General features: G+C 38.5%; 1 protein-coding gene across 8 annotated transcripts in view; it reads left to right on the forward strand.

Moving 5' to 3' along the window:
- Positions 1–24,708, forward strand: part of SYT1 (synaptotagmin 1) — a 608,049-nt gene that overhangs the window by 351,214 nt on the left and 232,127 nt on the right. Inside the window, exon 4 of one of the 8 annotated variants that reach the window (XM_061415614.1) lies at positions 21,074–21,288. The exons of the other annotated variants lie outside the window; for them this stretch is intronic. The gene's annotated coding sequence lies outside the window, so the exon portion shown is untranslated. The remainder of the gene's footprint in view (positions 1–21,073; positions 21,289–24,708) is intronic. 8 annotated transcript variants of the gene reach the window in all.

Below are 24,708 nucleotides of genomic sequence, written 5' to 3' on the forward strand. Positions count from 1 at the left end.
CCCTTACCATTATGGCAAATTACTAAATAGAGCAGAAATTCAGGGGTGTTTCCCACCAAGAGTTTATTGTAAATTCTCTTTAAAGTATTTAAATTCCTTATTTCTGTATTTTCATTTTTTTTTTACTGTTATTAAGATCCATCAAGATATCATGACCAAAATGTATCTGTTTGTTCAATACATGAAAAATGGATGATGCTAATTTTAGATATGTTTATTTCTTTACTTCAAATTTCAGAACATTTTGCTCTTTGTGGATTCATTTTGGTTTTGTTTTATTTTTGTTTTATTTTTCTCTATTTCTTAGATATTTTAAAATCCCTATATGGTCTGGTAAATCATACAGCATATTGGAACTATCAAATGCCCAGACTAATTTAAAAACTGAAATTTAAGTAAAAATGTAACTGGCTGTATAATTCATAGACTCTTATTATGGCAATCATCTGATTTCTGTTGAACCCTGAATTTTCAAGTCTCTGCTGACCACTGAAATTTGTTTAAATTTTTTAGAAGAGGAGTGTTTTACACAGAGTGAGCATCTGAAGCAAACTTTATCTGTAGTCTAAATGACCTTTGAAAATAAGCCTACCATAAAATTCAGTATTCTAATTTTTCCTGTATTTGAGTCAATCTAACACAACATTGAAAGAGATCACTGTTCTCAGTGAGAGACTGAATTGAAATAATCACACAAGCTAGCAGGCATATTGTATGAAAAATTTTAATTGTTGCTTTTTTTTTTTCTGAGTGAGTATGGTTGATGTTGCCTCTGTTTAATTAGAACACTACTGCAGTGGTTCTCATGCAGATACATACCATGCATCAAAATGCCTTAGACAGTCGTCTGTTGAACTAGCCTGCAGAATTCTGCCCTCAGTAGGTCTGGAGGAAGGCTTCCAAATTCACATTTTCAATAAATTACCAATAAGGCTGATACTGCTGGTTCAGGGAGTGTGTGTGTGAGTGTGTGTGAGTTTGCGTGTGTGTATGTGTGAGTGAGTGTGTGTGTGTGAGTTTGCATGTGTGTATGTGTGAGTGAGTGTGTTTGAGTTTGTGTGTCTGTGTGTGTGTGAGTTTGTGTGTGTGAGTGTGTGTGTGAATGAGTTTGTGTGTGTGTGTGTGAGTGTGTGTGTGAGTGAGTTTGTGCGTGTGTGTGTGTGTGTGAATGAGTTTGTGCGCGTGTGTGTGTGTGTGAGTGAGTGTGTGTGTGTATGTGTGAGAGAGAGAGAGAGAGTGTGTGTGTATGTGTGTGGAGATACTCATGTATGCAGTTGTTTTCAAAAATGTATCTGTTAGCAGCTACCAGCTACAACCTTTTAGTCTCGACGTCTCCCCCATGTAGCTATGCAATCACTTTGGACCCCAGTCAATCCTTGCTTAACAAGCACCCTCACTTCATGTCAGCTCCAATCCTAATTCTTAACAACTCACGCAATTTCGGGTTTCGCCTACATAAGCCTCCCCCATTGTGTAATCCAACAGAACACAATTCAAGTACTTCTCGAATCTGTGTCTCTGAGGCTACAATCCTCAGTTTGACTCAAGTAAAACTCTTTTCCATTACTTAAAAAAAAATGCCCATGTGCGTGCATCATTCAGCCAACTACATTCTTTCATCTATTGATCCTTTCTTTGTTGTTCAGTGGTGAAAATAACCGCTTCTGCTCTGTAGAGCTGTTTTGATGCACAGAGCTGGCAAAACCAATTCTCATCTGCTGGGAATGCCTTAAATGCTGAGGTCAAATTGTCAATAGAATCCTGCCTGGGTGAATTTAATGTCAGGAAGATAGATATAAAAGTGGCATTTCAATAAGCTACTTTGCTCAACTTTAGTAACACAAATTCTGTTAACCCTGAAGCCCTGATGCAAACACAAGTTACTGAGGAAATCCCTATTGTTAACTAAGCCCATTTTGCATATTTATGGCTACTCCTTTTAATTTGTAAGGGCATGTCAGACTGTGATGAAATCTGTTCTCTACGTGCTAGGTCTTTATTTTCTCTTTTCTCCTTGTTACACTAGATGTGGTTACTTGATGTGACTTTACTAGTAGCTTATCTGCATTTGTAGAAACTATGAAACCAGTTGAAAAAGTGTTTGCTGTCACCCTTTCATTCCTCTCTTAACTTTCTCATTTTTTCCTATACCTGTCTATAATGTTTTCAGAGTCCAAAATTTTTAACTTGCTTTTTCACTCCACCAAAATGATCATATTTATTTCACTAATTAAAAAGTGAGTGCTGTATTTTGTTGGGTTAAGTAGTACATTTGGTCTTCCAACTTAATTCAAAATTATCCTTTGCACAATCATATACCTGAGAAAAAAGAGATAATCCTGAAATAAGAGAATACAATGCAGATAAACTGGAACTGGGGAACATGAGAATACAGAAACTTGGAAACATCGGGGACTGTTTGACAACTAAAAAGAGTATCACATTGTCATCATCAGGCTTTGGGGCTGATTAAAGGGAAAGAGAAGGATGTCTTAAGTAGGATAAGGCATCTTTACATAGAGGAAAGATTCAGGTACAACAGATTAAAATGTGACAAATTCAGTTTCATACATGACCTACCTTGTTTTGTAGTCTAACTTCAGAGGAACTAAGGTAGAAAATATATAAATATATAATTTTAAATATAAAAATCACTTACTTTTCCCCTTTTATAAGTTCATGTAAAGTTATGTCCAATGACAGATGAATGGATAAAGAAGATGTAGTACATGTATACAATGGAATATTACTCAACCATAAAAAGGAACAAAACTGGGTCACTTGTCGAGATGTGGATGAACCTAGAGTCTGCCATACAGAGTGAAGTAAGTCAGAAAGAGAAAAATAATATCATATATTAACCTATGTATGTGGAATCTAGAAAAATGGCATAGACGATCTTATTTACAAAGCAGAAATAGAGACACAGATTTAGAGGATAAACATATGGATACCGTGCGGGAAGGGGAATGAATTGGGAGATTAGGACTGACAAATGTACAGTATCATGTGTGAAATAAATAGCTAGGGGGAACCTGCTATAAAACACAGGAAGCTCAGCTGGGTCCTCTGTGATGACCTAGAGGGATGTGATGGGGTGAAAGTTAGGAGGGACGTTCAAGACAGAGGGCATATATGTATACATACAGCCAATTCACTTCACTGTACAATCGAAAATAACACAACATTGTCAAGCAATAATACTCCAATAAAAGAAAAAGAGTTCAAACATATCTCACTTGAATTGTCCTGTCTATGGATTTCTTGTAGAGAACTGCCTTCTGTGGCATGAAAAATCTAAAATTGCCTGCAGTGTTTAATTTTGAAAACAATAAATTCTACTTGTACATTTGAAAGCCCGACTCTTTGCGACCCCATGGATTATACATTCCATGGAATTCTCCAGGCCAGAATACTGGAGTGGTAGCCTTTTCCTTCTCCAAGGGATCTTCCCAACCCAGGGATCAAACCCGGGTCTCCCGCATTGCGGACAGATTCCGGAATTGCAGGCAGATTTTTTTCCAGCTGAGCCACAACGGAAGCCCAAGAATACTGGAGTGTGTAGCCTATTCCTTTCCCAGCGGATCTTCCCCACGCTGGCATTGAACCGGGGTCTCCTGCATTACAGGCAGATTCTTTACGAACTGAGCTATACATTTACTTAACACACATTTATTAAGCAACTTCTATGTGACTCGTGTTCGGTGAAGAAAATACATTGGTGAACACACATCCCTTGTTCAACCTGGCAATTAAAGCACACCAAGAAATAACGCACAGCAATAACATGTGCTGGCTGTGGAAACAGACGCTCATGGACCTATGATGCAGCATATCAAGGGATTTGGGTCCTAATCATAATATCTGGCTCCTGCCAAGCTTAAGGAACCCTAACTGAGAATTAAAGTTTTGTGTAGAAAAATAATCAGCCTAATCCATATATTTTCTCCTTAGCAGCAAATACAGAGAAGTGTGTCCCTTTAACCTTTAAGGAGGTTATTTTCCCTTTCAACAGAGGAGAGAAATCTTCCCATCAGAACTAATTGTTCAATGATTGATTAATAGTTTCCCTCCTGTTGCTGCGTGCAGCCAGGATGACATGCATTGTACACACAACAGGAGGTAAGAGAGTTAATCAATTAGGAGAAACAATTAGTTCCAGTTTCCACAATTTATTTGACGCTGTAGATAAAATTGCCTGAAAATATTAAGAACATTAAAGATCAGTGATGAAACCTAAAGAAATAAATTTATATTCAAACTTCAGAGGCAGATGCTTAGCTGACACTGCTCTTCTGCAGATAGGCAACATTAATGCAATAACAATTACAGTTTGGCAGCAATTAATAAATAGACTGTCAAAACTAGTCAAGTTGTGTTCATGGTTTTGGAAACCTGCTGATTTTCACTTTGACATGATGTGGCTGAAGCGTTCTTGAAAAGCTCTACGTTATTAATTTAAGGATGCAGTTCCATGACTCCCCTTCTATAGGTTTTAGCTTGGAAATTTCAGGAACAAATCATTCAGTGCAACCTGGTGTATCTTTTCTTCGGAGTCCATATTTAATTCATATCTGTATTTAGAAAAATGCATTATATAGGAGTATTCTGAGATTTATGAGATTGATGAAAATACACCCAAGAAATACACTTCAAGTCAACTTGAAGCCAATGTAATTTGATGGGGTCACATAGAATTCTAGATTATTTTTCTGTTGCAATATCACCATATAAAAGTCGAGGTAGGGGTAGAAATCAGGTGGGCCAAGGGTGACCGTCTAGCTCTAAGAGAACTTAAAGTCATATGTCAAGCAGAATAATCTGGAAGTCTGAGCCTGGCAAGAGAAGGGAGTCCCTTTGGTCCAGGGAATGAGAAAACAGAAATAGAAATAGCTAAGAACATTTCATTGAAAACAGTGAAATAACCAAAATGTTCAAGAACTTTAACACACATTCTTTTTCTTTTAAAGCAAGATATAAGGAGGAGTTTCAAAGCCATAGTTCTACCAGATTTTAAGCTTGGAGATTTGCCTGTCCTTACTTAATAATGATCAAAGCTACCTCACCCCAGAATGCAAATCCCTGATCTGTTTCACATATCTACTAGTTTATCCAGACCTCAATAAAGGAATACATAAATTACTGATGTTAATGTGTGTGTCGAATAGTATTTAAAACCCAAACACATTCTGAGAGTAATGCTCTAGAGTTACTCCAATTTAATCTCTCAGAGAAAATACATTTTTAAAAAGGTAGCACCGTTACATTGATGAATGAATAAATTCTTGCTTAAAAAAAAAAAAAACTCTCTGCTGGATACAAATAGGACAACTAAGAAATAAGGCAGGCAAATAAAACATCACTATCACCCAGAAAACATGGTAATACTCACAGAGAAAACTAATTCTAAATATTAAATCTATTTCTAGATCAAAACAAGGAAGAATCCATCACATCTCACATAAGTTTTCCTAACTTTTAAATAAAAGCTTGTAGAAATGTGTTATAAATTCCACTTTGTAAGTCAATTCTAGAAATTAACTATAAAGAAAATGCAAACTTATGTTCCTTGTCTGTGATATTTTAGTACGTATATCAACTTCTGTGCTGTAATTAATTTTATGAATCCCTCTACTTAATGAGTAAGTAAATCAAGAGCTAGGAAGAAAAAAAAAATATCGGCTGTAAGAACAGAGGTAGAAAATTGTTAGAGCTGACCCACAGCTACCAAACTGATCTTGTCACCATTGCTCTACTATCTTTTAAATATTCTAATTTGTTTTATTGCTCTTCATAGAGTACAAATGTTTCACAGTTGGTCTCTACAGTAGTTTGTTTCTAAGCTTACTAAAAAACATGGATTTGGCAATAGCCAAATGTTTGAATATAAATTGATTTTATGCAATACACAGAAAACAAGTATTTTATTGGTATAAATGGTTTATTTGTAGAATTACACTAAAAATTATTTTGAAACAGCATGACCCCTCTCTGGATGGTATTAGAATTTCATGCTTAAATCAAGTTGAACATTCATTTATGTGAGCTTTTTGTCATTTGCAGTCGTGTAAATGTCTATGGGTGGAAAGTCAAAGGAGTGACTGCGTAGATAACAGCTTCAGAAAAAAAGATGTATGTGTGAAAGATGACAGACTGATCATGTGGGAAGAAATTGCTACAGCTCTTCTCCCTTTCATTCCTATTCATAAAGAAAAATACTTAAATTTAAGGACTTCAGTCCTATTCTTCCCTTCTGGGTTGATAACAGCTGAAGACTCAGGCCTCAATTATAAATTATATATGCAGTCAAGTAAATGTCCAGGCATGATGGAGACAGACTGCAGTAAGAAAGGGGAAGCGTGTGTGAATTTTTTGCACTACAAACCTTGGACACTGACATGCTGAAATCAATTGACATTCTGATACAGATTTCTTGGCTTCCTCACTGGGGCAGTGTTTATAATCTTTAACCAGCCATGCCAAAGGAGAAGCCTCAAGGGCAGTGTAGACTCCTGCAGTTGCCTAAGTTGTTGGTGGTTTTTGTTTTTGTTTTGTTTTGTTTTGTTTTGAAGTGTAGTTGATTTACAATATTGTGTTAGCTTCAGGTCTATAGGAAAGTGATTCAGTTCTATCTCTCTGTATGTATGTATGTGTGTGTGTATACACACACACACACACACACACACACACACACATTTATACATTCTTTTTCAGATTCTTTTCTCTTATAGCTTATTACAAAATACTGAGGATAGTTCTGTATGCTATACAATAGGTCCTTGTTGGTTACATATTTTTAATATAATAGTGTTTACACTAAGAGACAACTCTACACATGGACACCATCCAGGTGGTCAGTACTGAAATCAGACTGATTATATACTTTGCAGCCAAAGATGGAAAACAAAACCTGGAGCTGACTGTGGCTCAGATCATGAGCTCCTTTTTCAAATTTCAGGCTTAAATTTAAGAAAGTAAGGTAAACCAACAGGCCATTAAGGTATGACCTAAATTAAATCCCTTATGATTATACAGTGGAGGTGATGAATAGATTCAAGGGAATAGATCTATTAGACAGAGTGCCTGAAGAATGGAGGCTCATAACATTGCACAGAAGGCGGTGACCAAAACCATACAAAGAGAAGGATATGCAAGAAGGCAAAATGAGTGTCTGAGGCCTTACAAATAGCTGAGAAAAGAAAATAAGCAAAAGGCAAAGGAGGAAAGGAAAGACACACCCATCTGAATGCAGAGTTTCAGAGAATAGCAAGGAGAAATAAGAAAGCCTTCTTATGTGAACTATGCCAAGAAATAGGGGGAAACAATAGAACGGAAAAGACAATAAATCTCTTCAAGAAAACTGGAGATAGCAAGGGAACATTTCATGCAAAGATGGGCTCAATAAAGGACAGAAATGCCAAGGACCTACCAGAAGCAGAAGATATTAAGAAGAGGTGGCAAGAATACACAGAACTATACAAAAAAGATCTTCATGACCCAGATAACCACGATGGTGTGATCCCTCACCTAGGGTCAGACATCCTGAAGTGTGAAGTCAAGTGAGTCTTAGGAACCATTACTATGAACAAAGCTAGTGGAGGTGATGGAATTCCAGCTGAACTATTTCAAATCCTAAAAGATGATGCTGTTAAAGTACTGCAGTCAATATGCCAACAAATTTGGAAAACTCAGCAGTGGCCACAGGACTGGAAAAGGTCAGTTTTCATTCCAATCCCAAAGAAAGGCAATGCCAAAGAATGTTCAAACTACCACACAATTGCACTCATTTCACATGCTAGCAAAGTAATTCTCAAAATCCTCCAAGCTAGGCTTCAACAGTACATGAACTGAGAATTTCCAGATGTACAAGTTGGGTTTAGAAAAAATCAGAGAAACCAGAGATCAAACTGCCAACATTCATTGGGTCATGGAGAAAGCAAGGGAATTTCCTAAAAACGTCTACTTCTGCTTCATTGACTATGCTAAAGCCTTTGACTGTGTGAATCACAACAAACTGTGGAAAATTCTTCAAGAGATGGGAATATCAGACCACCTTACCAGTCTCATGAGAAACCTGTGTGCAGATGAAGAAGCAACAGTTAGAACTGGATATGGAACAACGACTGGTTCCAAATTGGGAAGGGATATGTCAAGGCTGTATATTGTCACCCTGCTTGTTTACTATGCAAAGTACATCATGTGAAATACCAGGCTAGATGAATCACAAGCTGGAATTAAGACTTCTGGGAGAAATATCAACAACGTTGGATATGCAGATCATACTACTCTAATGGCAGAAAGTGAAGAGGAATTAAGGAGCCTTTTGATAAGGATGAAAGAGGAGAGTGAAAAAAACTGGCTTAAAACTCAGCACTGAAAAAACTAAGATCATGGCATCTGGTCCCATCACTTCATGGCAAATAGAAGCAGAAAAAGTAGAAGCAGTGGCAAATTTTATTTTCTTGGCTCCAAAATCACTGTGGACAGTGACTGCAACCACAAGATTAAAAGATGCTTTCTCCTTGGAAGAAAAGCAAACTTAGACCAGACTTTTTTTTAAAAAAAGCAGATACTTCACTTTGCTGACAAAGTCTGTATAGTCAAAGCTATGGTTTTTCCAGTTGTCATGTATGGATATGAGAGTTGGACCATAAAGAAGACTGAGTGCTGAACAATGGATGCTTTCGAATTGTGGTGGTGAAGACACTTGAGAGTCCTTTGTAAAACAAGGAGATCAAATCAGTCAATCCTAAAGTTAATCAGGGAGAAGGCAATGGCAACCCACTCCAGTACTCTTGCCTGGAAAATCCCATGGACGGAAGAGCCTGGTAGGCTGCAGTCCATGGGGTCGCACAGAGTCGGACACGACTGAAGCGATGCAGCAACAGCAAAGGTAATCAATTCTGAATATTCACTGGAAGGACTGATGGTGAAGCTGAAGCTCCAATACTTTGGCCACCTGATGCAAAGAGCCGACTCATTGGAAAAGATTCTGATGCTGGGAAAGATTGAGGTCAGGAGGAGAAGGTGGTGACAGAGAATGAGATGAATGGATGGCATCACCAACTCAATGGACATGAGTTTGAGCAAACTCCAGGAGATAGTGAAGGACAGAGAGGCTTGATGTGCTACAGTCCATGGGGTCACAGAGTCAGACACGACTTAGTGACTTAACAACAATAGTTGTACATGTTAATCCCAAAGTCCTAATTATCCCCTTCAATGCCACACCTTTCTTACCTCATCTGGAATGCTGTTTTCTCATTCAGAACCCTAATCAGTCTCTGATGATGAATTTCTACAAAGTGCCATCTGAATCAGCTGATTCCTACTTTTCTTCTAACACCCTTTGCAAGATGCTGGCTGGCTTCTTTACTTGTTATCATGAATAAGAGCATGATTTTATAGATCTCTCTTTCAACACTGAATGCTCCCTATCCTTTTGCTGTCTACCAGCTGCCTTCTGTCTTCAGTGTCAGCATTTTTTGATGAAAAATATTCGATGACAAACTGTGCCTAATATTGCATAGGATTTATATTCACTCAGGATTTGAAACAGGCCCCATTCTCACTGTTCAAATACTATGTCATCTCTGCTAATCCCGATTCTCTTCAAAACTGAACTTAAGCTGATCTAACATGCAAAACTCAGAAATGCATCCAGAGCCTACTCGTGACACCTACTCAGGAAAAGTCATGAAGAATCACAAGCAAATTCACCTATTGTACCTATTTATATGTTTTACTCCCTCATGCCAGGAAAATACAATATCTGCTTCTACAAATATTGTAAGTATATACCCTAAACACAATCAAATTTCTACCATGCTGTAGTAGATATTGAGACTTTGTGTTAAATATTGCAAATACCATCCTATCCCAAAACTCAAGGGGCTCAGACGCTGGTGAGGAAAATAAATACATAAGTAGATAATCATGATATAATTCTAGAAATGCAACAAGAATACTGTAAAGTCCTCATTTTTTCCCCATTTCCAACATAAAGGACAGGAGTCTTTTTATATATCAAAGAAAACGTGGTCATGTTTTCATCATGCTCCTGGTGGCATATTTACCACAGAGATTGTTTATGCTTCCTTCCAAAAGCTATTCAAATGATAGAAAAGAAAGGGGTGAAGCACATAAAACTGGGCAATGTGAAAGCACCTTAACAAGTCAGAAGTTGGGACACACATTCTGCAAACAGAAAGCATTTTATAATAATTGATTAAGGCACCAAATCTGAGAAGACTATAATTGGAAGTACTTGAAGAAAATGCATTCCAGAGAGAAGAACCCTTTTCCCTAACTGGCCCCAGATATTTTAACAAATTGACCAAAGACTTTTGCCTGCAGAGCAATTGCAATGGAGTAATTTGTTAATGGAAAATTGCCCACTCACAACTAGGCCACTGACTCCAGTTTACACGGGAACATGCTGACTAATGCGGGGAAGGGTCTGGGAAGAGTTAGCACCAAAGGAGAAGCAGAACAGGGCACTCTGTCAAGAACAGGAGTCGGCCCTTTGTTAGAAAGTAAGCAGGGTCCACTTTCACAGACGTGCCTTCCCCACCTGGATAATGGAGGTCATTGCTGGCCTACCTTGCCACTACCTGCCCACGTATCTATAGGAGAAGGCTGCTCATCAGTACATTCCAACCAGGTACACTGAGCTCCCAGTCAACCCCTCCATTCACAAGGGAGTTAACTGGTGAAAGACTGGCCTTGTTTAGAAGAAATCCACACCAGTCGCTAACATCAGCCAGCACAAGGTTCAAGCACAGACATCCTGGCGTCAGAGCCCACACTCTTACCTAGCACCTATGTATTGGCCCAGTCTACCTAACTTAGTAACAGAACCTGCCCCTCACATCTATGTCATATTTCTACTTATCAGAGGGGATAGTTTAATAAGTCAGGCAAGTACTGAGTTGGTGAAACAGCTACCTATACAAGTATTGAGAAGGTTAAAAAAAAAAAAATCAAGGAAATGAAATTTGGAACCAGAGCATTACCACATGGACCACATTATTCCATGGAGTCATCCTTAGATCCAATCCTGGCTCTTTCTGACTCTCAGAACTTGTTCATTTCTGAAGCAGCAGGTTTCTAGAAGCCTTGTGGTGTGGGGGCTAATGGTCCTACAGCTGTATTAGAGTGGCTAGTGTTAGGAAATGGCAACCCACTCCAGTGTTCTTGCCTGGAGAATCCCAGGGACGGGGGAGCCTGGCGGGCTGCCGTCTATGGGGTCACACAGAGTCAGATATGACTGAAGCGACTTAGCAGCAGCAGCAGTGTGAGGAAAGGTGGTTCCTATATGTGTACTATGTGGAAGTTGAAAGTGAAAGTGAAAGCGAAGTTGCTCAGTCATGTCCAACTCTTTGCGACCCCATGGACTGTAGCCCACCAGGCTTCTCCATCAATGGGATTCTCCAGGCAAGAATACTGGATCGGGTTACCATTTCCTTCTCCAGGGGATCTTCCCGACTCAGGGATCAAACCTGGGTCTCCCTCATTGGGGGCAGACGCTTTAACCTCTGAGGCACCAGGAAAACCTCTCAGTTCCTACAAAACCTTGCCAAGGCCATGCAGAAATTCAGAAATTTCAGCCAATTTGACACAGAATTCTGAAAAACTGCTTTAGTAGCAGCTGCCCTTTTATTTAACATTTGATAAAATCTGAAATATACATTTAGATCCTACTCCCAAGAAAGGTGAACACCTTCATCAAGAAACAGAAAAAAAAAAATTGTTTCATTTCTTTCTGAGTCTAATTGTTACTGTGGGAGCAGAGAGTGGTAAGGTAGAGAGGTAGACAGACAAAGTGAACCATATTTCAGGATCTGGTCTTCAAAGTGATAGAAAATGATTTTGAAAGTTATCTTTTGATATAATTAACACTAACCAATTCACAAGAGACTAATGTATAAGTTAGAATGCCAATATTTGTTTAAGGACTAGGCATCTAGGGATCTCTTACTTGTACGTTCTTTCCTAGCTAGAAAATCTACATGCAAATAATACTGTGTTAACTTTCATGTATCAGAGCAGGAGATGCTCCTTGCATCTAGCTCTGTAACAGGAATATGTTTGCTACAGGGACAAGATGATGGTGATGATGATGATGATGATGATGATGATGATGTTACCGATGATAGTTATCACTATCATCATCATAAACATTGCATTAAATCAATTATAACTATCATTGAGTGCCTGCTATATATTTATTCACATATTATCTAATTTCATAATGACTGTATGAGTTGTATATTATCATATTATTTCTTAACAAGTTAGGAAACACTGGCTTTTTTTAATTTTTAAATTAATTTATTTATATTAATTTGAGGCTAATTACTTTACAATATTGTGGTGGTTTTTGCCATACATTGACATGAATCAGCCACAGGTGTACATGTGTCCCCCATCCCAAACCCCATCCCACCCCCCTCTCCATCACATCCCTCTGGGTTGTCCCAGTTCTCCAGCTTTGAGTGCCCTGTTTCATGCATCAAACTTGGACTGGCCATTTATTTCACATATGGTAATATACACGTTTCAATGCTATTCTCTCAAATCATCCCACCCTTGCCTTCTCCCACAGAGTCCAAAAGTCCGTTTTTTTATCTGTGTCTCTTTTGCTGTTTCACATATAGGGCTGTCATTACCATCTTTCTAAATTCCATATATAGGTATTAATATACTGTATTGGTGTTTTTCTGACTTACTTCACTCTGTATAATAAGCTCCAGTTTCAACCACCTCATTAGAAATGATTCAAATGCGTTCTTTTTAATAGCTGAGTAATATTCCATCGTGTATGTGTACCACAACTTTCTTATCCATTCGTCTGCCGACAGACATCTAGGTTGCTTCCATGTCCTGGCTATTGTAAAGTGTGCTGCAATGAACATTGGAGTACACATGTCTCTTTCAATTCTGGTTTCCTCAGTGTGTATGCCCAGCAGTAGGATTTCTGGGTCATATGGCAGTTCTATTTCCAGTTTTTAATCTCCACACTGTTCTCCATAGTGGCTGTACTAGTTTGCATTCCCACCAACGTTGTAAGAGGGTTCCCTTTTCCCCAAACCTTCTGCAGCATTTATTGTTTGTAGACTTTTTGATAGCAGCCATTCTGATCGGCATGAGATGGTACGTCATTATGGTTTTGATTTGCCTTTCTCTGATAATGAGTGATGCTGAGCATCTTTTCATGTGTTTGTTAGCCATCTGTATGTCTTCTTTGGAAAATGTCTGTTTAGTTCTTTGGCCCATTTTTTGATTGGGTCATTTATTTTTCTGGTATTGAGCTGAATGAGCTGTTTGTATATTTTTGAGATTAATTATTTGTCAGTTGCTTCATTTGCTATTATTTTCTCCCATTCTAAAGGCTGTCTTTTCACCTTGCTTATAGTTTACTTCATTGTGCAAAAGCTTTTAAGTTTAATTAGGTCTCATTTGTTTATTTTTGTTTTTATTTCCATTACTCTGGGAGGTGGGTCATAGAGGATCTTGCTATTGATTTATGCCAGAGAGTGTTTTGCCTATGTTTTCCTCTATGAGTTTTCTGGTCTTACAGTTAGGTCTTTAATCCATTTTGAGTTTATTTTTGTGTATGGTGTTAGAAAGTGTTCTAGTTTAATTCTTTTACAAGTGGTTGACCAGTTTTCCCAGCACCAACTATTAAAGAGATTGTCTTTTCTTCATTGTATATTCTTGCCTCCTTTGTCAAAGAGGAGGTGTCCATAGGTGTGTGGATCTATCTCTGGGCTTTCTATTTTGTTTCACTGATATAATTCTGCCTTTGTGCCAGTACTATACTCTCTTGATGACTGTAGCTTTGTAGTGTAGTCTGAAGTCAGGCAGGTTGATTTCTCCTGTTCCATTCTTCTTTCTCAAGATTGCTTTGGCTATTCGAGGTTTTTTGTGTTTCCATACAAATTGTGAAATTATTTGTTCTAGTTCTGTGAAAAATACCATTGGTAGCTTGATAGGGATTGCATTGAATCTATAGATTGCTTTAAGTATACTCATTTTCACTATATTGATTCTTCTGATCCATGAACATGGTATATCTCTTCATCTATTTGCGTTATCTTTGATTTCTTTCATCAGTGTTTTAGTTTTCTGTATATAGGTCTTTTGTTTCTTTAGGTAGATTTATTCCAAGTATTTTATTCTTTTCGTCACAATGGTGAATGGGATTGTTTCCTTAATTTCTCTTTCTGTTTTCTCATTGTTACTGTGTAGGAATGCAAAGGATTTCTTTGTATTAATTTTATGTCCTGCAATTTTACTATATTCATTGATTAGCTCTAGTAATTTTCTGGTGGTGTCTTTAGGGTTTTCTATGTAGAGCATAATGTCATCTAAAAACAGAGAATTTTACTTCTTTTCCAATCTGGATTCCTTTTATTTTTTTCTCTTCTCTGATTTGTGTGGCTAAAAATTCCAAAACAATGTTGAATAGTAGTGGTAAGAGTGGGCACCCTTGTCTTGTTCCTGACTTTAGGGGAAGAGTTTTCAATTTTTCACCATTGAGGATAGTGTTTGCTGTGGATTTATCATATATGGCTTTTATTATGTTGAGGTATGTTCCTTCTATGCCTGCTTTTTGGAGAGTTTTTATCATAAATGGGTGTTAAATTTTGTCAAAGGCTTTCTCTGCCTCTACTGAGATAATTGTATGGTTTTTATCCTTCAGTTTGTTAATGTGATGTATCACATTGACTGACTTGAAAATATTGAAGAAAGCTTGCATCCTTAGGATAAAGCCCACTTGCTCCGAATACATGGTCTTTTTAATACATATGCAGTTCACTTCAGTCACTCAGTCGTGTCCAACTCTTGGTAACCCCATGAATCGCAGCACGCCAGGCTTCCCTGTCCATCACCAACTCCCAGAGTACACTCAAACTCATGTCCATCAAGTCAGTGATGCCATCCAGCCATCTCATCCTCTGTCATCCCCTTCTCCTCCTGCCCTCAATCCCTCCCAGCATCAGGGTCTTTTCCAATGAGTCAACTCTTCACATGAGGTGGCCAAAGTACTGGAGTTTCAGCTTTAGCATCAGTCCTTCCAGTGAACACCCAGGACTGATCTCCTTTAGGATGGACTGGTTGGATCTCCTTGCAGTCCAAGGGACTCTCAAGAGTCTTCTCCAACACCACAGTTCAAAAGCATCAATTCTTTGGCGCTCAGCCTTCTTCACAGTCCAACTCTCACATCCATACAAGACCACTGGAAAAACTATGGTTTTGACTAGACGGACCTTTGTTGGCAAAGTAATATCTCTGCTTTTTAATATGCTATCTAGGTTGGTCATAACTTTTCTTCCAAGGAGTAAGCATCTTTTAGTTTCATGGCTGCAATCACCATTTGCAGTGATTTTGGAGCCCAGAAAAATAAAGTCTGACACTGTTTCCCCATTTATTTCCCATGAAGTGATGGGACCAGATGCCATGATGTTCGTTTTCTGAATGTTGAGCTTTAAGCCAACTTTTTCACTCTCCTCTTTCACTTTCATCAAGAGGCTTTTTAGTTCCTCTTCACTTTCTGCCATAAGGGTGGTGACATCTGCATATCTGAGCTTATTGATCTTTCTCCTGGCAATCTTGATTTCAGCTTGTGTTTCTTCCAGCCCAGCGTTTCTCAATATGCACTCTGCATATAAGTTAAATAAGCAGGGTGACAATATACAGCCTTGACGTACTCTTTTTCCTATTTGGAACTAGTCTGTTATTCCATGTCCATTTTAACTGTTGCTTCCTGACCTGCATATAGATTTCTCAAGAGGCAGATCAGGTGGTCTGGTATTCCCATCTCTTTCAGAATTTTCCACAGTTTATTGTGATCCACACATTCAAAGGCTTTGGCATAATCAATAAAGCAGAAATAGATGTTTTTCTGGAACTTTCTTACTTTTTCGATGAACCAATGGATGTTGGCAATTTGATCTCTGATTCCTCTGCCTTTTCTAAAACCAGCTTGAATATCTGGAAGTTCACGGTTCACATATTGCTGAAGCCTGGCTTGGAGAATTTTGAGCATTACTTTACTAGCGTGTGAGATGAGTGTAATTGTGTGGTAGTTTGAGCATTCTTTGGCATTGGCTTTCTTTGGGATTGGAATGAAAACTGACCTTTTCTAGTCCTATGGCCACTGCTGAGTTTTGCAAAATTGCTGGCATATTGAGTGCAGCACTTTCAAAGCATCATCTTTCAGGATTGAAATAGCTCAACTGGAATTCCATCACCTCCACTAGCTTTGTTCATAGTGATGCTTTCTAAGGCCCACTTGACTTCACATTCCAGGATATCTGGCTCTAGGTGAGTAATCACATCATCATGATTATCTGGGTTGTGAATCTCTTTTTTGTACAGTTCTCCTGTGTATTCTTGCTACCTCTTCTTAATATCTTCTGCTTCTCTTAGGTCCATATGATTTCTGTCCTGTATCAAGCCCATCTTTGCATGAAATGTTCCCTTGGTATCTCTAATTTTCTTGAAGAGATCTCTAGTCTTTCCCATTCTGTTGTTTTCCTCTATTTCTTTGCACTGATCTCTGAGGAAGGCTTTCTTATCTCTTCTTGCTATTCTTAGGAACTCTGCATTCAGATGCTTATATCTTTCCTTTTCTCCTTTGCTTTTTGCTTCTCTTCTTTTCACAGCTATTTGTAAGGATATGTCTGATCTTTTTAAGATCTTTTTAGTATGATATAATTAATATGTTTTTAATATGAGGATTTTTGTATCTATGTTCATCAGTGATATCAGCCTATAGTTTTCTTTTTTTGTGGCTTGTCTGGTTTGTGAAACACTGGCTTAGAATGCTCTTATGTTTATAGCTAAGACAAAAGTCAGAACTGAGATCCCTCTCAAGCTGGCCATCCACGAGCTCATGTGTGCTCACAAGCTCCTCCTTTAACTACACTACTTACCTTGTAGGCTTCCCTGAAGGCTCAGATGGTAAAGAATCTGCCTCTGATGTGGGAGAACTGGGTTCAATTCTTGGGTTAGGTCTCCTTGCCCCTTAATGGATTTTATCATTTTTACACCCTAATTCCTACATTTTTATTTATTTTTCCTTTATGTTATTATTTTCACCTGTGTAGCTTGAAGGTTTCTAATAGAGCTATATTTTGCCTGTTCTTTCTACTTCTAGCCTTGAATATTATGTGATTTGAAGTTGTTGCTATAAAAAACCCTCATATTTCACTTCAATTTTATAATTTTACTCCATTAATTTTAGTGGTGCTTTGCTAGTATTCATCCTTTTTCTTTCTTTGTTTGGCACAAAGCTTTCACAGTCTTTTGGTTTGAGTTTGGGTTTTGTTTTGTTTTTGGTTGCTATTTTTTCTCACTGATTTGGTCTTTGATTTCAAAAGTCCCCAGGTGATGTCCAAAAATAAAATCTCTGGTAAACAAGTGAAATGACATTAAGTCATAGCTCCTATTCGATTCTCTATTTCACCTTCTATAATACAGGGTGACTTTTAGTTGATTGAAATCAGCGCTCATATTTTATTCATGCTATTAGTATACTTGTACCTTGGTAAAAGTGTTAATTTATCTGTAATATGACATTCAGTGACGACTCTGTAACAGTGTGCCCTCATTCTAAAATATCTTCTTAGTTGGATATTAATTGAGATTCAGCTATTGCTATTACCTATTTTAAGGAAAAGCAGTTGCATATTAATGGCATGAATGAAAAAAAAAGTTTGGCTAAATATCATTTTCTCCCAACAAGTGCATCATAGTTTATAACCAGGTGTTTAAATAAACCTGAGGTTCTAAACATCAATGTTCTTGAGCTACACAATGGGGCAAGTTGTAAATCTTCCCTGCATCTGTTGCTTCACAGTAAGGTAGAGATACTTTCTAATTGAGAATATCAGAAAATTGTTGTAATATGGCATTCTGAGAGTAAGTCATCCCACAGCTTTCAAAGAGGAAGATGGGCACATTCAGGACAAGTACTTTAGATCACTTTTCAGTTTTCTTCCATCGTGTCATAATATCAAGTTATTCATATGCTTGGGGAAAAACCTAAAGAGATAAGACTACACACAGAATGACTTTATGTCAAGAAAATTATAGTGCCTATAATTACTAAATCTACAATGAAAAAGCAATTTGACTCTACATATTGCTGTCAGTAAGCCAGAATGCCTGATTATGCAAATGAGAGGATATTTGCAGGTCATGTTTCTCAACATCAAACTATTACACTGAATTCTTCCTTTGAAGATCTAAGTTAAAAACTGTGATATATTCATCTGTCCTGTTACTGAACTATTCAAATGGAAATGGCATTGAGTCCAATTGCTGGCTAAATGAAGGTTAAAAAAAACTATCAATAACAGTTTTTATCAAAGTCATATTTTTCACAGTGATCCTTAAATGTGAGAGGAGGAGAAGCAAAAGAAAAGGAACCCACTAAGGAACTGGCATGCTGCAGTTCATGGGGCTGCAGAGAGTCGGACATGACTTGGCGACTGAACAACAAAGAAACGCTTGAAGAGTGTGCCATGTAATAGATATGTTAGGGTACCTACCTTTCAAATATGCTTTCCAAGTGTTTGGTTCCCCCTGATTTACCGCTATAATATTCCAAGTGAATCAACAGTTGTACAATGTCCCCAAACTCACACACTTTGATTAGTGATGGACATATTAGAACATAGATCATTCAAGTTGAATAAAATGTACAAAATTAGATTACCTAAACCTTTAAAATCTTCTAAATTAGAACCAATGACAAAGCCAAAATTTTCTGGTACTTCAAATCAATTCAGTTTGTATTTATCTAGCACTTTAGGATGCAGGACTATGATCTTTGCCATAATTCATGGCATGTAGAGAAAGAGTCTCTTCTGATTAGGAGAAAATGTAATAAGTGTCTCCTAGACTAAGAATCAAAAACTAGAGGTCAGATACACACACAGTAAAGAATATGAGGAAGCAGCCTTAGCATGGCATAGTAGAAAATAAGCCTATGGAAGATATTTCATTTTTGTTATTGTGGAGATCACGTTAGAAAGTATTTGTAATTGCTAGCTTTTGACTCTGAGTGTGCATGCATGTGTGCTCAGCTGTGTCCAACTCCTTGTGATCCCATGGACTATAGCGTTCCAGGCTCCTCTGACCATGGAATTTTCCTGGCAAGAATACTGCAGTGAGTTGCCATTTCCTTCTCGAGGGGATCTTGCCGACCCAGGGATTGAAGCTTTGTCTCTTGTGTCTCCTACTTTGGCAGGTAGATTCTTTACCACTGGTAACACCTAGGATTGTAGGCAACACCAAACACAACACAAAATGGATTAAATTATAAAGGAACTATACTATCTCTCATTGCAAGAAGTTCCAAGGTATGGTGGTTGTAGGGTTAAATAGTATAGCAGCTCAGCCTATCCTGAGCACCATGATTCCTCCCTGCTTTCAGCTCCTTTACCCCTAAAGCATCCGTCTTCTCCTTTACTAGATTCTCTCATGATCACAACATGGTTACAAGCAGTTCTAGCTGCCACACACAAATATAACACCAACCAATGAAAGATAAATTACTTCCTGTGCATATATTTTTAGGCGTTAGAAAAACTTTCCCAGACATCACCCAGTAGATTTCCAAGTCCCATTAGACTTCCTCTTATACCACAAAGGCCCAGACTGGATCACTTGCCATTGTGCTAACCATCCATTGGGAAGAAGTATGGGATGACCATGACTGACACAGAGACAGTAAGATTTACCCATGAGCAGGGGATTAGGGGTAGTAGTTACCTGGAAAAAATAAAAAATATGGCTTATCCAAAATAAGAAGGAAGGAATAACTGTTAGATAAGCAGCTAACCCATGATCTTGTTTATTATTATTTGGTAAGTTGCGTGTATTGTTCATTCAAGTCTCAGATCCCCAAATGAATTCATTAGCACACTAATAGAGGTTGAATTCAGGAAGAATAAGCCAAATCACTTTTTAAGACTTCGTATCCGATATATTTAGTATATAAACTTAGCCTTCAGGACCAACTACACAGATATTTAAATCCCAGTGTGGTTTTCTACCTGGTGTGTCCTCTCAGTTCAGTCTTTCATAATCACTTCTCAGTTCAGTTCAGTCGCTCAGTCGTGTCCGACTCTTTGCGACCCCATGAATCGCAGCAGGCCACGCCTCTCTGTCCATCACCAACTCCCGGAGTTCACTCAGACTCACGTCCATCGAGTCGGTGATGCCATCCAGCCATCTCATCCTCTGTCGTCCCCTTCTCCTCCTGCCCCCAATCCCTCCCAGCATCAGAGTCTTTTCCAATGAGTCAACTCTTCGCATGAGGTGAGCATATATCACATTGGATTTAAACCATCTATATGTATCCACATGCATAGGGATGCATACAGATGGTGAACGAACTTCTTAAAATATCTAGAGCACCCAGTATCATGCCAGACACACTCTAGGTGCACAATTATTCATTCAACATGTATTTATTTATTAGTAAGGCAAAATTCCATGGGCCCTGTTGCAATTCAAAGCCTCGTTCCAACACTTACTAGCTATGCAAGCTTTGGTAAAGTTTCTTGTCTATAAAAGACATACTATGGCCTGACTCCTAGGGTTTAGTTAGTGAGCATTAAATGAGCTATGTTTCAAGCTCTTAAAAAATGTCTGCTAATAGTACAGGCTTATTAAGTGTTAGGTATTTTCTTTATTAATATACTGTTTTTAACTGGATACTGCAGCAATTTCCATCGTATTTAACACAATCTGAATTGTGGGTAGATGAATTTTAAAGTTTTCCTTCCCTGTGTAACAAAACTATGACAATTTGCACACTGTTTGATCAAAGAGGGCTTTGAGTCACAAGCTTACATTTTATTTCAAGTGCTGCAGCTCAGAAACAGCAAGAGTTCAGAGCAAGATTTCAGCAAGGCAATAGAGAATGGGAATTCCAAATGATTATTCTGTTACTGCTACAGAAAACATTTTGAGAGTCAGTTGGCTTGATCCAATTAACCTGTGTCTGTTCCAAAACTGCCAAAAGCATCGAGTTTCACCTTATTGTATACAGGAGATGTGGTTCCCAGCTGGCTCTGTGGTAAAGAATCTGCCTGCAGTGTAGGAGACACGGGTTTATCCCTGAGTCAGGAAGATCCCCTGGAAATGGCAACCCACTCCATTATTCTTGCCTGAGAAATCCCATGGACAGAGGAGCCTGGTGGGCTACAGTCCACGGGGTCACAAAAGAGTCAGACACAACTTAGTGACTAAACAACAACACAAGAGGTAACTTCAATTAATATTGTACACAAAAACACTGTTAATGAAAATTATGCCAGATTAATCCGTGCAAAATTGCCTTTCCATCTCTAGGCTTTCATGTCTTTTTTAATCAAAAAATTAAAAAGGGAGACTTTAACTCTCATTTTTAAACACTACAAAATGCACTTGAAGTCTTTATGATGCATCTGAAATAGCTCTCTTGCTGTCTTTTCTTGATCATGACCCTGTCATTCTTACCAAAATCTTGGGAGGCCTTTTAAAGCTATAAAAGTTCTCCATTATTGAGTGATGCTTTGAAAACAAATTATAGTTTTTGAAACTTCATTAGTAGAGAAATGGGTGTACATATGTGGATTACTAGGGAAAAAAATGTTAAATTTGTGAATTTATTATTAAATGCTTTAGAAACATCTCTGATATCCCAATTTCCAAGATTTCTTTCCCTATTATAGGTGGGAAATTTTCAATTTGTATAAAAATTCTTGATTTTCTGTATCATTACCACAGTAATTCAGTACTTGGGTTTTGAGTTGGATATGTATTGCTTCCATTTTTTATTCTCTATATTATAAATCTAAGGGGGGAAATAATGTCACAGTGAATATGGTTTTCATTTGGCTCAGGGATTCGTTTTTCTTTTAGCTAGTTCTGAAATTTGTGTTGACTATAGTTATTAAATATAATTGTGATTTATCTTCTGGGAATGAATATCTCGGTTTGCTTAAAATTTTATACAGTTTATTACTTTGTAATATATTATTTGTAAACAATGCTCATGCTTTCTCTTATTCTTTAGGAAATGTCTATTTCATGTACTCTAAGAAACCATTAATTATAAGATGCAGCAATATTTCATAGACCAATAACAAAAAGTACTGCAAACTATGTCAAGAAATGGTTTCATATGACTTGAATTTTTATTTTGTACTTTTTGAATGATCATTGACTTAGACAGATTTTATTTTGTGTCATTTTCATGTATTCAGATAAGGAAAATAAAAGCAAAAGAGATTGGTTAATAAATTACAAAGATTTCTAAATCTGTTCTCAGCTCAGAGCTGATGATACCCATCTTTTTCTTACACACCATTTTCCTTCGTGCCATCAAGAGTGTTTGATATAGCATTTCTTTAAACATTGTTCCATTAGTGCTTCTAAAATCTTCCTAACTGTTTGACTCTCATTCTGCTAGTTTGAGTGTATGAGCTTTCAATAGAAAGCTTCAGACCACCGCCAGGATTCAGATCTCTTCCTCAAATGGCCCTTAAATGATTTGTTACTGGAACATCAATGGAAGTAAGAAGACAGTTGGGTGTGCACAGGCCTGGCTGACAGTGATAGTGAGATGCCATCGATTATAAGGAAAATAAATCCTCATTTCACAGATGTAAAAACGTGGAGAAAAATGTATTGTGGGGAAAAAAATGTATTCACAGTTGAATGTTTTAATCACTGCACTACCAGTGCATCTCCCAGGCACCTTGATAAACGTGCACAATAGGGGCGCCATGTCTCAGCGTCGTCGGTGCCTTCACTCCTCCACACACATCCAGTTAGGAATGTAGAGTGGACCGAGTGACAGAATTCAGCACCTCTGGCTATAAATCCAGATACTCCAGAAACAACTCAGCCTAGTGAACCCACATAGCAGATTTTACTTCTCATTATGCTTTCTTGATTAATAAGGTACAGGTACTCAGATTACAATCAATATTAGTTTTTGCAAGATACTATGTAGTGAAACTCAGAAAGAACTGAAAACCAAGCCAAAGCAAGCAGGACAGCCAGAGGGCAGGACTGCACAGTGGTCACAGACGTGAGCCCTGGGATCAGTTGCCTTTGGAACCCTGACTCTTACTTATTAACTCTGGGGCGGCGCGCATGCTGCTTCTCTTCTCTGTGCTTCACTTTCTTTAGGGTATCTCATAGCTTCAATTCCTGAAGGAGAGAATCTTATTGGCCTCACTCAGCTTTTCATGCTGAAGAGTGTCATTGGCCTCAGGCCAGCATCTAAGTGAGGTGTTCTTGAATTAGATATTCATTCTTCCTTAAACTTGCTGCATCCATGGGGTGATGGTGTAATCAACATAGATCCTTTTACACCATTAGAGTCTGTGAGCAGGAAGTTCCCGTGGAAAGGGGCTACAGATGGGCAAGCACTGGGATTCACATATTAAGGACATCTCAGTATTCAGTGTTCTTGCCTGGAGAATCCCAGGGACAGAGGAACCTGGTGGGCTGCCGTCTATGAGGTTACACAGGGTCAGACACGACCGAAGTGACTTAGCAGCAGCAGCAGCAGGATTTATGGGACTGAGGAGGAATGTTGACTCTTTTTTCAAAGTAAAGCTAACCAGGTGCATTTGTATACAATTTGCAGACACCTATGAGAGATACTGGCTGAGAACCACACTCTTAAGCAGGATTCTTCCTGCACCTCTTAGGAGACTGCTGTGATGAAACAAATAGGTAAAATCTGGACATACCTGGATATATTTTGAATCAATATTTTGAAGAAAAATGGCCCACGACCCTGTATGTTTTATGGTTTCATGAAGATAGGCTGCATGGTATGCTTCCATTTACTCTGCTGCTGCTGAGTCACTTCAGTCGTGTCCGACTCTGTGCGACCCTATAGACGGCAGCCCACCAGGCTCCCCCATCCCTGGGATTCTCCAGGCAAGAACACTGGAGTGGGTTGCCATTTCCTTCTCCAGTGCATGAAAGTGAAAAGTGAAAGTGAAGTCGCTCAGTTGTGTCAGACTCTTCACGACCCCATGGACTGCAGCCTACCAGGCTCCTCCACCCATGGGATTCTCCAGGCAAGCGTACTGGAGTGGGATGCCATTGCCTTCTCCTCTATTTGCTCTAAGTTCTGATAAACAACGTTTTCTCTCTTGCCATTTTATTGGCATTGTCGCCAGAAGTCCCCTTTCTCCTGCCATGACAGGGATCATACAGTCTCTGGCTGTCCTCTTACTTCCTGCAAGGGAAAGTATATAAAGAGAGAGACAGTACACCTGAAGCCTCGCATTCAAACATTTGCAAACTTGTAGAGGGTTTTGATCATGCTGCAAGAGTTCACTTACTGCCTAAGGATCCTTGGGTTGGGAAAGAATTTAAATGAAGCTTTTGACAGTGGTTCATTTTTTTTCCCCCAAAATCTTTCAGAGTGGGTATCATAAGTTGGATTCCCTGGAAAGCTGCCCTGAGTCAGAGGTAGCTTACTAGGGAATGCTTTCCATGTTAAGAGAGTGGTGGAAGCAGGCTTAGGCAAGGAGCGTTGCTGAAACTGACATGCAGTTACCACAGCTTTTAGCTGATCCCAGAGGGTACTTCAGAGATGAACCAAATTAAGACAGGGGGACAGACCTTTCCACTGGCATCCCAGGCACTGGATGTGGGCTGTCCCCGGGGAAGTGG

The sequence above is a fragment of the Bos javanicus genome, chromosome 5 (assembly GCF_032452875.1).
Source record: "Bos javanicus breed banteng chromosome 5, ARS-OSU_banteng_1.0, whole genome shotgun sequence".
Classification (NCBI taxonomy): Eukaryota; Metazoa; Chordata; class Mammalia; order Artiodactyla; family Bovidae; genus Bos; species Bos javanicus.